General features: G+C 44.4%; 1 protein-coding gene across 4 annotated transcripts in view; it reads right to left on the bottom strand.

The window, feature by feature from the left end:
• The window catches only part of CCAR1 (cell division cycle and apoptosis regulator 1), a 1,667,827-nt gene that overhangs the window by 641,614 nt on the left and 1,011,906 nt on the right, over positions 1-14,307 (bottom strand). The window lies entirely within an intron of this gene.

Below are 14,307 nucleotides of genomic sequence, written 5' to 3'. Positions count from 1 at the left end.
ACGCCTGCACAGAGGCTCGGGTCCGCTATTCTCTGGAGGGTGGCTTGACAGAGAAGTTTCCCTCATTAAAGGGGGTTAGACAGGGTTGCGTCCTGGCCCCTTTTCTTTTTCTTTTATATAAAAATGGGTTAGAGAAATTCCTCTGTGAATCGGGGAAGGATTCTCCAGTCATTAATAATTCCCCAATTCCTGTACTATTGTATGCGGACAATGCTCTACTCATCTCAAGGACGGCAAATGGCCTCCAGATTTTATTGAATGCTTTTAATACTTTTATGGGGAACCCTGGTCTTAAAATTAATAGAACTAAGTCATTTGTGATGAAGACTGGGCCCAAATAAGCAAAAACAAAAACATTTGCTCTGAGATACTCAAGGTCCCACATTTTACGTATCTGGGGGTCCCCATTGACGTAGATTTCAATTGGAAATTTTTAGTAAATATACGTTCAATACAATTTCAAAAAGCCATAGAAGCAGTGTTTAGGTTTGCGAAAAGACTGCAACACAAACCTGTCAAAGAAATGATGACTGTTTTTTCCTCCAAATGTCTTTCTATTATGACATTTGGAGCCGGGGTCTGGGGATATGCAGAATGTTCAGGCCTCCATATCGTAGAAAATAAATTTTTAAGAAGGCTATTAGCAGTCCCCCAATCTACATCAGTAACGTTCTGTCATGAAGAAGTAGGTTTGAGATACATATTTAGTTATATAAAGCTTCAACCCGTATTATTATGGTTAAAAATTTGGACTAAGCCAGAAGCGTCCCTATGCAGAAAGGTGATACAGGACTGCCTCCTTTTATCACGATCTCTGGATATACCCTGGCTTAGTGATTGCTCAAATCTATTTTTAATCCCTGGTACATAATTGGAGTCTCTCTTTGTTTTGTAGTGGACTTTTAAAAGCCTATTTAGTACTATCTTGGTGGTGCCACGCTGCTGCATTGTTCACAGTATTGCTAATATGGGCAGGAAAAAAGGAGCCCTATCTGGGCCTCAGGGGGGGGTGGTGGCAGTAGCAGACAGGGTTATGGCGCCACCACATTAGACTCCTTTCTTGCAAGAGCCGTTGGGGTTGTTACAAAAGAAATTGATTTGGCAGAGAGGAGGTTGTCCATGGAATTGGAAGATTGGCACCAGGCCCCAACAGAAAATGGCCCTTGTGAGGTTGCGGATGTGGAGGTGGATTATCTGGGGATGGGGCAAGGTGCTGGTATGGATGATGCTGACCCTGTCCAGACTGAGCCAATAGAGTCAACAGAGGATCCTGGGGGCCATGGCCCCTCTAGAAGAAGTAAAAGACTTTTATTGTCTTCTCCCCCGGCCTGTTCTGCTGAAAATTGTAGCCCTCCCCCGAGGAAAAAAAAGCCTTAAAAAAACTGATACCAAAGACTAAAACACCTCTCCTGGAGCTCCCAAAGGGTGCGAGCAGTGATTTTTCACCTTGTCAGCTCTTGGGGCACGATACAACTAATATACTGATTAAATTTCAGGAGATTATTCAGGAGCTTCTGTCTCCCGTGGTGGCGAAACTATCTGCCATAGAAAAAACAGTATCCCTGATTTGTGCGCAAGGAGGTCATGGAAGCCAGGGTGTAGGTAGAAGTGTGGCTTCGACGAGGCATCCCTGCGCCAGTAAGGAGTTGTCCTTCCCAGAGGTAGCCGCAGGACCCTCGGGGCCCGTGGAAAAATCATCGTACCTTTTGGTGAATCCTGTAAATACTGAGGGTCAGGCTGCCTGTGATGAAACTGCTCAGACTGCACCAACCTCTTCATTGAGGACAGAGAGGTCAGCCAATATGTTTAGCTGCAGTAGGCAGCCTGATACGAATTCTGTGGCAGCTGGGGGGGGTGGCCAACTGCTGTCTGGAAATGACAATCTGAACCAGCCAATGGTCAGGCCTTCCCCGGCTTGTTTGGATCTCCCCCCTGCGTGTGCCCCTTATGTGGTAGTGCTGACGAATGTGCCTGCTCTTGTTTATGGGGCAACTGAGTCTACAAATCAACTCATAAATAAGGTTGGACATTGGCTGAGCAAAAATTGTGATTTTTCATGTAAGGACCTCAAGGATATCCTGTTTGCCAGAAGAATTGGGTGGGTCGGTCATAAAAATAAGATGGGGAAGGACGACTGTATTATTATAAATGTCAGATATCCCGCCCTGACTAAAAGGCTTCTCTCTAGCCATCGCTCTCCTGTCCCTAGTGCAGGGCTATTTTTATGATCACATGCGAGTGTGTACTGGGGACTCTTCTGGATCTGGTAGGAATCTCCCCATGGGACAATTCAGCCTGCATGCATATAGTAGAAGAACCAATAGCAACCTATCCCTGGAAGGGCTGGAAGGGGTGGATTGACAATGCGCCAAGGCACTGGCTATACAAGAAGAGGTGCCCCCACAGTGTAATCTTATCTCGTGGAATATTGCGGGCTATGACGCTAAGCTATCTGATCAAGCATGGGTTGGGTGTGTGGCTAACTATGATGTTATCATGCTTCAGGAAACTTGGTCGGCGGGACTGGCTGTGTGGGATGGGTATGACAGATATGCAATTCCAGCTGTACAGTCTCTTGGGGGTCGCTCGATAGGTGGCCTGGTTACTCTAATTCGCCTCTCTAAGATAGTGGGTGCATTCCAAATTAACTGTAACCATCAAGGTATATTGCTGGTATGGGTACTCTTCTCCAATCATTTTAATGTATTATTGGTCAACTTTTATAATGCTGTGTGGGGTATGGGGTGCCAAATTGGGGCCCTGTTCTCCATTCTTAAGATTATAAAAGATACAATGGAGAAGGTGGGATTGGAATTTCGTGCCATCATCGCCGGGGACTTTAATGCCAAGTTGGGCCGGTCCAGTACTGTGGTTAATCCCTTCATCCGGGACTGCGAGGTATTTTCAGCGCAGGGTCCGCAGGACTCCAGAGGTAGAGATCTACTAAAGGAACTCAGGGGGATGGGCCTCTTGAATTTCTATGATATTGAAGCAGTAGGGGTCTGGATCCACCACTGACTATATTTTTGTGTCCCCTCCTATGAGAAACTTGGTGATTGGGGGTAAAGTGTTAGGCGAGCGCTTTAGCGATCATAATCCCCTTATATTGTCCTTTAAACTCCCTGGGGCCATACGCTTACTAGGACAAGGCAGGCCTGTAATGGTGGTGACAAAGGATCAGGGTAGGCGGCTTGGGTGGAAGCAAGTAGACCCCCAAAAAGTTGTGGGAAGGGTTGTGGGGGATAACCTACATCTATTTATGGAAATAATCCTGACAGAAGCACCAAATCCCACGGCTGTTATAGATGCGATAACAGTAGTATATGCAGCAGTCAGAGACTGTCTCTTTGTAGTAGGCAACCACCCTAATAAACGTAAATGTGGTTGGTACGAAAAAGCCTGCTATGATGCTAGGGCAAATTTAAAGATGGCTACCAAGACTCACCCTAGAGATTGGGTTCTTGTAAAAGAAGCCAGAATAATGTATAAAAGGACCCTGAGGGATAGTAAGCTAAAATATAAAGATAAAGCCTGGGGAGAGTTAGAGCGTGCTACAGCTTTGAAAGACCCCGGCCTGTTTTGGAAGGTGGTGAATAGAGGTTCCTTTGAAACAGAAACCTCTGAGGGCCTTGGATGTAATATAGCCCCAGAGGCCTGGGTAACTCATTTCTGTAGTATATTTGAGGGTACCCCCCTAAGAAATATGCGGGAGAGTGTGTATGATGAGGCTCCTAACCTAGCAATCAGATTCTCACTACAGGAGGTTATTGATGCGATACAGAGTGGTGCGCATAATAAAGCTCCGGGCCCGGACTCAATCCCGATGGATCTGTATAAAGCTAACCCTCAGTTATGGGCACCCATTCTCCTAAATGTTCTCAATGCAGCCGTTACTGTGGGCATTCCTGCCTCTTGGAGATTGGCATGTATAGTCCCAGTGTTTAAAAAGGGTGATCGAAATGATCCTAAGTCTTATCGCCCTATTTCACTGCTGGATTCCTCTGTGAAGATTCTGCGACGGATTATCCTAGGTCGTCTGGAGGCCTGGATGATAGGAAATTATATTTTAAGTCGGGAACAGTATGGCTTCAGGGAAGCCCTCGGCACGCAAGAACAGTGTCTTAATTTAATGATGATAATCAACAAATACATGCAGGCCAGGAAAGGTACCCTTTATCTTGCTTTTATGGACCTTAGCTGTGCTTTTGATAAAGTAAACCGGTCTTTATTATGGGAGAGGCTAATTCAGTCAGGGTTGGACCCTAATATTGTAGAGCTTCTCCGATATCTCCATTCAGGGACAGTTGCAAACGTGAGGGTGGGCCCAAATGGGGAATGCTCGGAGGCTTTCAAGCTTTCAAGGGGTGTGCGCCAGGGGTGTGTCTTGGCCCCTACCTTGTTCCTTCTATACACAAATGGACTGTCAGATTTTCTGATGGAACACTGCAGGGATGTCCCGAAGGTGAAGGGTATTGATATCCCTGTGCTGACGTATGCGGATGACGCGGTCCTTATGGCCCGCACGATGAATGGTCTCCGAGAATTAGTTAGAGCTTATGTTGTCTTTATGTCAGCTTTGGGACTGGAGGTCAATTTTAAGAAGTCGCACTTTATGGTTTGTGGTAAACCTATGAGTAGGGTGGGGGAGCTAAGGGTGGAGGATCAAGTTATTAGCAGAGTCCATGGGTTCCCACACTTAGAGGTCATTTTTGATGAGAAAGGATCTTGGAAACCCTGTATTGCTAGAAGGATTGTGCTTTTTCATGCAACAGTTGGTGCAACCTTTGACTTTGCGGCTAGGGTAGGTAGCAAACCTATCAAACCCCTGCTTGAAATCTTTAGGCGGAAATGCCTACCTGTCCTTCTGTATGGTTCAGCACTTTGGGGTTTTAGGGATACCCGAGCCCTTATGGTGGAAGAAAATCGTTTCTGTAGAAGGCTTCTGGGTGTTGGACAAAATATTCCTGGATTTTGCCTTCACCTGGAACTGGACCTTGAGTATGTACAGGACACTACCCAGCTGGCTCCCCTTTTGTTATGGATTTCAGTTTGGAGTAACGAACATGCCTCTCTTAACAGGGTTATCCTAAGGGATTGTTTGGCCTGCGACAATGTAAAGCATATTCCCTGGCTGTCGCACATAAGGAAGATGGCACATGACCTGGGGCGGCCTGAATTGTTTGATTATCCCGAGGACCTGACTAGCTATGATAAGAAATGGGTTAAGGATAACTTTCAGAGAATCCAGGAGAACAAGAGGGAGAGGGAGGCTCTAAGGAAAAAATCGATCAGGGAATTTACTATGCTAAAGATGTGGGTGGGTCCTGAGCGTTATCTCTCAGAAATCAAGGATGTGAGGGAAAGGTCTCTCATAACTCGATTTCGCTTGGGGATCATTAGAAGTAATTTGTGCTTCCCCCTAGGTCAGTATGGGGAGAAAGGTATTAGACCTGAGGAAATTTGATTTTTAATACGATCGTATCGACCCGCCATTTTGTGGCCCGCCGCCATTTTATGTTGCCTTCACTCAGGCAGCACAGCGAACGAAGTCCATTCTGCCTTTTCTGCTTATTCTGCAGCATGGTGTTCAAAACAGTCTTCTGCCTCTATCTTTACAAGGCTGGTATTAAGGTCTGACCGAGTACACTAATCCCTGTCTGGTTTTCTAATCCTTGTTTCAACTATCTGTAGGCTCACACTATTCTCCGCCGATCTTATCTTATCGTCTGGCCTTCGCTGTCCTTTGCTAGTATTCTCTCATTTCACAACTGTCCTCCAAACGCACACAAACTTATCGCACCACATGCAACTTCGTTGTGGATCGGTTAATGAATTAGTTCAAGGGAGGGGTGACAAACACAGCTGGAGGGGAGGCAACCTTAAGTCACTTGATACTTTGTTCTGTCTTGTTTTCCGACATTTCTATTGGCTCTGTTCTATCTTTACATTATTCTTACTGGCTCCTTTCTATGTGTTCTGGGAGTGTATGTAGTTAATAAATGTTTTTATACGGTATATAAGATTGTGCGCCACAAAGTAAAGTGGCAGTCTCCTGAGAACATACCTTGTGTACTTCTTGGACAACTGTACTAGCTGCAGCTAATAAAATCTGATCTTTTACGCCTGATAGAGTGTCCCGTGTCTCTGTTAGTTGAGGCAGGTGAATCCAAGGAGATTTTAGGCGTACCCTGCGCCGCCAGGCCCAAAAGGTTCTGGTTCTTCAACTGGCGCCCAACGTGGGGCGGCTTCAGCGGTACCGGTTCTGCCTGAAGGTCGTGAGGAACCCCGCAAGAAAATTCTGGAGGAATCGCGAGCCACGTCAAGCGACCCCTGTATGTCGAAGTGGTCCGAAGGTCTTTTTCAGCGCGGTTACTCCTTCCTGACGGCTACTGACGACTGCTGCCCTGACTGCCGCCCTGCCTTGGCCCTTTCTTTGATGATGTATGGTAAAGCGAGACGATAGACGGGCCTCTGTTGGTGTAAGAAGACATCCTTAGTTAAGTATTTGGTGGGTCGCGCCCACAAATTTTGGTCTTTGTTTTGTCCTTAGGTCCTTAGATTTGGCCATTGCAGTGGCCAAAGCCGAGGGGTAAGTGCATTTGTGCTGTGTAAACTGAAAGTTTTACCCCCTTGATGTTTGTGAACAGCCAGTAAAAATCGTGAGATGTCTGGTCTGACTAAGTTTGGAAAACTTTGTTGCTTTGGTTGTAATAGGGACTCCCAGCTTGAGGACTCCTGTCCGATTCCTTCGGTTGGAACTCCCACATATGAGCTCTATTCTAAACATGGTGTTGGTCCTATTGCCTTTAATAAGACATGGACCCGATATACAAAGAAAGATGGTGTTTTAAAATGGCCAGAAAATGGTAGTTTCGAAACTGATGTGCTAGATAATTTAGAAGCAACGTTATTTAAAAGAAAAGCCCGGCCGGCAATGTTTGACTCTTTTCGCCTTTGGCGTAAGGAAGCCAAACAGAGAGAAATTAAACAAGCGAAACGAGATAGGAAAACACAGGGAATGACGATTATACAGGCTGCTCAGCAATTCAAGGATGATGAAATAGATAATGCAATGGAAATTTCAGACAGACAGCATCGAATGGCAATAGATAAATGCTATCCGACGTTGCCTATCTCTTCCCTTGATAAGAGAAAAGATTTTGAGGAAGATTCCTTAATGTCCCACTTATTGAAATTGCCTCCGCCCTATGTACAAGGTGCTAATGCACCCCCGATGTTACAGCCTGTTCAGCCGCCAGTTGTGCTTCCGCCTGCTCCAGCTTTTCCACATTTGCCTCCTCAAGTATTGCCTATGCCAGCTTTGCCTTTAACTCCTTTGCCTTCTGCTCCTTTGGCAATTCCTAATGCTCCTTTAGTTAATTCACCTAATACCTTGTCCCCTATCCTTATGTCAAATTCTCCATCTACGCGTAAGCGATTTACCGATACTGTCTCTGGTCTCTTATCACCTTTCTTTGAAGCTTTAAATGTGTCTCCAGCTTTTTCTCGAAGACAGTCTCGTAGTCAATTCCCAGACTCCGAAGAGCGAGAAAAATTGGACTCACTTGCTTGTAGATGGATCAAGAAGGGTCCCCAATATAGTACGTCTGATATTATGTCCACCTTTCTGCAATGGAATGCACCTACGCAGAGATATGTTTTTAAAGTTATGTGCGATACTCTCGCTAAAGAATGGGAGGATATGAATTTGGGTTCGGTCCCACAGGATTTGTTAGATGTTCAGGCTGACTTTGACAAAGGACTTATTGTGGGTCCTAAGGTTGAAAACGCTGTCAGAACACTCATTTCTTTCAGATCCCTATTGTTCTCACAGACTTTTCCTGATTCTGATCCTTCAGTTAGGACAGCACTGAAAAACTATCCCATGAGAGAGGTTTCTCCAATATGGAAGGAAGAAGTTGCAGCAGCAGGTGCTAATCCAGCTATTCCTGCGCATTTTCAGCGCATATGGATACATGTCCCCTGGAAAAGGTCTGAAGTTTTAGCACTTAAACAGTCACTACCAGATTCACGCAAAAATCCTGCTGGTTACTATAAAGAGTTGTCGCAAACAGTTGATGCATGTACTATGAATCTAGCAGATATTGACATGTTGATGGGAAATGTAGTTCCACAGACAATATGGGCTAAAATTCGTAGAGAGGATCACGCTCAAGAATTAGGCGGCGATTGGAACGCTATTATTGCCGCAGATAGAGGTCAAGTAGGTGGTGCAAAGCCCGACGCTTTGATCTCAGAACTCCCTGGTAGGATTATTACATTAATGAAAACAATGATGCCTGCTTTGAGAGTTAATTGGGATAAGCTAGCAGCATGTAAACAAAAGAAAGATGAAAGTGTTTCCGATTTCTTTACCCGATTCGAGGAGACATTCATTGATCACAGTGGTCAAGATATGGCTACAGAAGGGGGACAGCGATTATTTGTGGATAAGTTCGTATATAACTTGCTTCCTGAACTATCACACAAGCTAAAAGACTCCGAGAGTTCATGGGCAGTTTCTTCTTCCGCCCAGATATTGGCTACTGCACAATATTATGAAAATAGAGACAAAGAAGAAAGGGAAAAACAAGAGAAAAAGACGAAAGAATTAAAAACTAAAGTTCTCTTGCAACAGGCTTATCCTCCTCGTTATGTTCAGCCTCAGTTTCAACAGCCTCCGCAGTTTCAGAGGTTGTATCAAAAGCCTGAACCATTCATTCCAAGACCTTTGCTAGGTCCCAATCAATGTGCTTATTGTAGGGAGGAAGGTCATTTTAAGAACAATTGTCCGGCATTGTTGCAGCGTAATGGAACAACATCTGCTTCACGAGGTCGTGGTGGTTCTCAGTCAGCAAATAGAGGTAGAGGTCGAGGTGTGTTAACCCAAGGGCAGCGTTCTTTTGTTCCTCCAAATTCCGGAAATTACTTTGACCAGCAAAATGTTAGGTCTACACAGTATTACAGTGAGGATCAGTATATTGAAGGAGGGAATGAAAGTCTTCATTTTGAATAGGACAGCCATGGACAAAGTAAGGGGGTTACGTCAATTCCAGTGGATCAGAATGGACCTTATGTTAATGTCACTACAATGGGTGTTTCAGAGCCATTTCTTTTAGATACTGGTGCCATGAGAAGCTCTATCATTCATTCTAAACTCCCTGGCGCACCTTTGTCTGGCTTAACGAATGTATCTGTAGGATTTTCTGGCGCCCCTGTTCGCAATCCAGTTTCTTGCCCTTTGCCTGTTTCAATAGGCCCTTATGACTTAGAAGCTCCGCTTCTTCTGACAAATGGTTGTGGTGAAAATCTGTTGGGTTTAGATCTATTAAAAAGAATGCATGCTACGATATATTGTTCACCTTCTGGTGTATACCTCACTCTAGGACAGAAAATGACTAGTCCAATGTACTTATCAAAAGATCAATTCCCACCTGAATTGCTTTCTCTTCCCGAAACGCTTTGGGCTACGGGTCCGAATGACGTTGGTTGTCTTGAGATCCCACCTTATGTTGTTACTCTCAAGCCCAATGCTGAAATGCCACGTATTCCGCAATACAGAATCTCTACTGAAGGTGAGAAAGCACTTCTGGAAATTGTCATGATTTGATTCAGAAGGGTGTGGTTGAGGAAACGAGAGGAAATACATGTAACAGTCCTGTTCTTCCGGTTCTTAAACGCACTGATCCTTCTCAGCCTCCTGTTTATCGTTTTGTAATTGATCTTCGGGAGGTAAACAAGATTGTCGTACCGCAGTTTCCTGTAGTCCCAGATATCACTGCTCTGTTGACGATGATACCTTCTACAGCGACTTGGTTTTCAGTTATCGATTTAAAGAATGCTTTCTTTAGTATTCCCATCGCCGAAGAGAGTAGAGATATTTTTGGTTTTTCCCTCGGAGGCCGAAGCTTCCGGTTTAAACGCGCACCTCAAGGTTATTGTGAAAGTCCCTCTGTTTACAGTCAAGCTCTAAAATGTCATCTTGATGCCTTTTCCTTACCGTCCGGTGCCGCTCTCATTCAGTACATGGATGACTTATTAGTTGCCGCTGATTCAGAGGAGATTTGCAAAAACGTGACCGTTGCACTGTTGCGTCATTTGTTTGATCTGAATCACAAGGTTTCCCCTTCTAAATTACAATATGTCTGTCGCGAGGTGACTTATTTGGGTCATCTCTTGTCAAAGGAGGGACGACGATTGACCCCCGAACGAATTCAGGCAATTGCACAAATGTCAGTGCCATCCACACAAAGAGAGGTACGTGCCTTTTTGGGCATTACTTCTTATTGTAGACAGTGGATTCCGAGTTTCTCTTTATTGGCTAAACCGCTGTTGGCGCTAACTTTAAAAGATACGCCTCAGCCTCTTCCGTGGACTGACGAGTGTCAGAAGAGTTTTACTGATTTGCGTATTGCTTTGTGTTCTGCTCCTGTATTGGGTACTCCTGATTACAGTAAGCCCTTTACGCTCTATGTCCACGAAAGAGAGGGTTGTGCATTGTCAGTCTTAACGCAGCGTTTTGGAGATCAACAGCGACCATGCGCATATTTCTCAGCTACGTTAGATCCAGTAGCTAAAGCATTGCCTAGTTGTCTTAAGGCGACAGCGGCAGCAGCAATTTCTATTCGACAGTCTGCTGGAGTAGTGCTAGATAATACTCTCATTGTTATGGTGCCACATGCAGTGGATACTTTACTAAATAGGACAAAAACGCAGCATCTTACGAGTGCTCGGTTGTCCGGATATGAGCTGACGCTTTTGGCTAGTCACATACACATCAAACGATGTAATACCCTGAATCCAGCTACTTTGTTGCCTCTTCCAGAAGAGAGAGATGTCTCTGAACAGCATGATTGTTTTCTCCGTACTGAAGAAGAGACTAAGGGTAGAATTGACCTAAAAGACACGCCATTAGTGAATCCAGATGGAACACTATGGGTAGATGGTTCTTGTTTCAAGCTCCCGAATGGAGATACAGTTTCAGCCTACGCTATTACTACTTTGCATACGATTGTGGAGACAGCACGCATTAGACATAATTCAGCTCAGGCAGCTGAATTGATAGCCTTAACTAGAGCGTGTGTGTTATCCAAAGGAAAAAGAGTAAACGTGTACACTGATAGCCAATACGCTTTTGGTGTAGCGTTTAACTTTGGGCGCTTATGGAAGGAAAGAGGATTCTTTACTTCCCATGGTACTAAGATACAACATGGTCAATTAGTGACTGAACTTCTTGAGTCACTTACAATGCCTACTCAGATAGCGATCGTGAAGTGTAGTGCACACAAAAAGATTGTGGACGATGTTGGTCGAGGAAATGCATTTGCAGATGAGGTAGCGAAAAAGACAGCCAGAGACAACACAAGTCGAATGTATGTTGTAGGTCCCGCAAACTGCGTAAGAGAAAAGGGAATGTGTGAAGATACAGTAGAGAGTGTGAAATCAATTCAAGGAGAGGCTACGGAGAATGAGTTGAGAAAGTGGAAGGAAAGTACAGGAATGTTAGATGAGATGGGATGTTGGGTTGAATTATCAGAACATCAACGTTGGCTGTTACCAGATGCTTATGTACTACCTGTAGTTACTATGGCACATGGTCCAGCTCACCTAAGTGCAAAAGGAATATGTAAACTTCTGGCTCCAGTGTGGCAAAATGAGGGGATCCCAAAGTGTGCAAATAATGTAGTAAAACATTGTATTGTTTGCTTGATGTACAATCCGGGAAAGGGAACCCCAACTCCAGCAGGTCATTTTGCTCCTCCAACATATCCATTTGAGGTGTTGCAGATCGATTATATTCACATGGAACGATGCAACAACCTCAAATATGTTCTGGTGGTAGTATGTGCTTTTTCTAGATGGGTAGAAGCCTACCCTCTGAAGGACAATACTGCTTTATCAACTGCCAAAATACTTTTGAAAGAATTCTTCCCTAGGTTTGGTTTGCCGCGCATTGTCTGGAGTGACAATGGGAGCGAATTTGTGGGTCAAGTCATGCAAAAAGTTTGTGCAGGTCTTGGCATAAAACAGAAGTTCCACGCGGCGAATCACCCACAGTCGGCTGGTTTAGTAGAATGCTACAATGGAACCTTGAAGCTTAAAATTGCTAAGGTGCAAGCTAGCACAGGACTTAATTGGCCTGATGCTTTACCATTGGCTCTTCTGTCCACCAGAACAGCAGTGCACTCTCGTTTGGGGCTTAGCCCTTACGAAGTGATATTTGGTCGCCCAGCTAATGTATGGGGAGTTCCTCGCCCTAAGAAATACTCAGACTTGCCATACCCGATGTTGATTGACTACTTGCATGACCTTACAACTAAATTGCGTGTTCTTCATCAACAGGTTCAGAGTGCTCTACCAGAGGCTTCCACAGACCCAGGTCATTCCATCCGACCAGGTGACTGGGTCTGCACGAAAAATTTCCAACGACAGAGAAATTTGGAACCCAGATGGAGAGAGCCACGCCTGGTTCTTTTGACCACAAGAACAGCAGTTAAAGTCGAAGGAAAGAAAAACTGGGTGCATGCCGTGCACTGCAAGAAAGTGCCTTTGCCCTTGCCTTTCGATCAGTGGGTCCGTAGAGGCATCAGTGACTCTGAAAGTGAGAAAGTTCCGCAATTTGTACCATTCAGTGATGCGCGTCTAATTGGAACACTTTCTGAGAAAGAGGACGACGACATCCTTCAAGAAGCAATACCATCGCATCGACGCTTGAACACGACAAATCCAGGAACATTGTTTCAAAACCAGACTGCCTCTGGACAAGAACGCTATAATTTGAGACCAAGACCAAAGAACTTGTAACTTTCTCTCCTATGTAGTACTCTATCCCGGTTGCAGGGTCACGGTAGGAGTCTTAGTTACAACCTGAGTAAGTGGCAATAGGCCTGCAGGACCTCACAGTGTCATAGGACGGTAGATAATCGTGACTACAGTGATTGAGGAAGATTGCCGTGAGCATCCACTTAGAAAGATGGAGGCTACATTAGATAAAAGAGAAAGTAAAAATGTAAAGAATAATTGTAAAGAAATATATAGTCGTTGTAGTATTGCTCTATGCGTCATTATATTGTCGTGTATTCTTTTGGCATCTGTAAACTGGATCATTATTACTCTGCAGCAAAAAGTTGTCTCTTCTCCTACCTCTACATCTTCTTCTACTATCTCTCCGCACCTATTTCACACTCTTCCCCAGCATGAACTCATCAGAAGAACTGAATACTTTAACAATTCCTTCGTCCAGTTGTTACATCAACATCAGTTAGTGATCAATACAACTGACTGTTGGGTGTGTGGACTCATACCACATACGGTAGAAAAAGGAATGCCATATTTAGTTCTTCCATTCTCCTATGAAGGTTCCGCTTGGGCTTATTTTGTCATTTTCAATAATGCATATCAAAGTAAAATTAAACAACCTGTCAGTTCACATAGTGTTGGTTCAGATTTCAGTCATAGTTTATTGATAAAGGGAATGGTAGCTATGGCTAAAATCATGGAAAAAAGTGAAGCTTCCATAGATGAAAGAAAAGCATATACCAATTGGAACATAACTAATTACATTTCCAGCCTCAATGATAAGATTGAGCAAGGAAAATCTCCTCCGATACGGGTCATACCCCAACAAGGAAATTTCTGTCTGCAGATAAATGGTAGAACTCCAAACACCGGACAAAGAGAAAGTTTATGTTCCCATACATATGTTTATTCAGCCCTGAATTCACCGCCGTTAGTACCATCTCAAGGTACATACTTCGTTTGCCACGATAGGGCTTATACATGGTTGCCAGCTGATTTCTCTGGTACTTGTTATATAGCCTTTCTTCTTCCCCCTACATACACCGCTCCTGCGAACCATCATAAAAATAGATATGGCAGAGGGATTGTGGATTCGAAAGACACAGCAGGACAAGAGGGAGGAGATTTCCTCAAAGGATTTCTTCCCTTCTGGGGTCCAATGGCCAACAGCAGAAATATAAGGCAATTGGTTCGTGTCGTAGAAACCACCATAGACATCACTGTAGGAGCTTTAAGTAACATTACAGCTGAACTACAGGCTGATCGTCTTATGACCTTGCAGAACCGTGTTGCCTTAGACTTTGTTCTTGCGGACCGTGGTGGAGTATGCAAATTGATCGGATCAAGTTGCTGTATTTTCATACCTAATGACGCTCCGACAGTATACCAAGCTATCTCTAAGTTACACATAATCTCCGAGTCGATTCATCAGGACGAAGGAGACTGGTCCTTTTCAGAGTGGTTTTGGGGATTACTGTCCAAATGGGGTTGGAAGGTATTGACATTCTT

Source organism: Pleurodeles waltl, chromosome 6 (assembly GCF_031143425.1).
Source record: "Pleurodeles waltl isolate 20211129_DDA chromosome 6, aPleWal1.hap1.20221129, whole genome shotgun sequence".
Classification (NCBI taxonomy): domain Eukaryota; kingdom Metazoa; phylum Chordata; class Amphibia; order Caudata; family Salamandridae; genus Pleurodeles; species Pleurodeles waltl.
The sequence above is the reverse complement of the archived record's forward strand: the minus strand, read 5'-3'. Positions and strand labels throughout refer to the sequence as shown.